Source organism: Pteropus vampyrus, unplaced genomic scaffold (genome assembly GCF_000151845.1).
Source record: "Pteropus vampyrus isolate Shadow unplaced genomic scaffold, Pvam_2.0 Scaffold906, whole genome shotgun sequence".
In the NCBI taxonomy this organism is placed as follows: Eukaryota; Metazoa; Chordata; class Mammalia; order Chiroptera; family Pteropodidae; genus Pteropus; species Pteropus vampyrus.
The window spans coordinates 22,591-22,908 of record NW_011889687.1 but is presented as its reverse complement, the minus strand read 5'-3'; positions in this window follow the sequence as shown (position 1 = coordinate 22,908).

Genomic DNA, 318 nt, shown 5'->3' with positions numbered 1-318 from the left:
TGAGCCTCATAAAATGTGTAAGCAGACTTGAAGGAGCTGAGAAACTGAGCCATGCAGTATTTGAAGGAAGGACGTTCTTGGGTAGCCCTCTCACACCCAGGGCTCCACACGGGGCAGGCACTAAAACTGCAGTGGGAATGGAGGCGGACGCACTGATGGGCAGACTGGTGGGGCAGGGGCCTTTGGGGCCACGGTCTCTCCTTCCTGCTCTGGATTAAGAAGTCCTGGCCCTGGGGGAGGGAGAAGGCACCCCCAAGTGGAGGACTAGGAGAGGAGGGAGGGAGCAGAGGTGGGAAGCCCACGCGGTCCTTGTGCTGT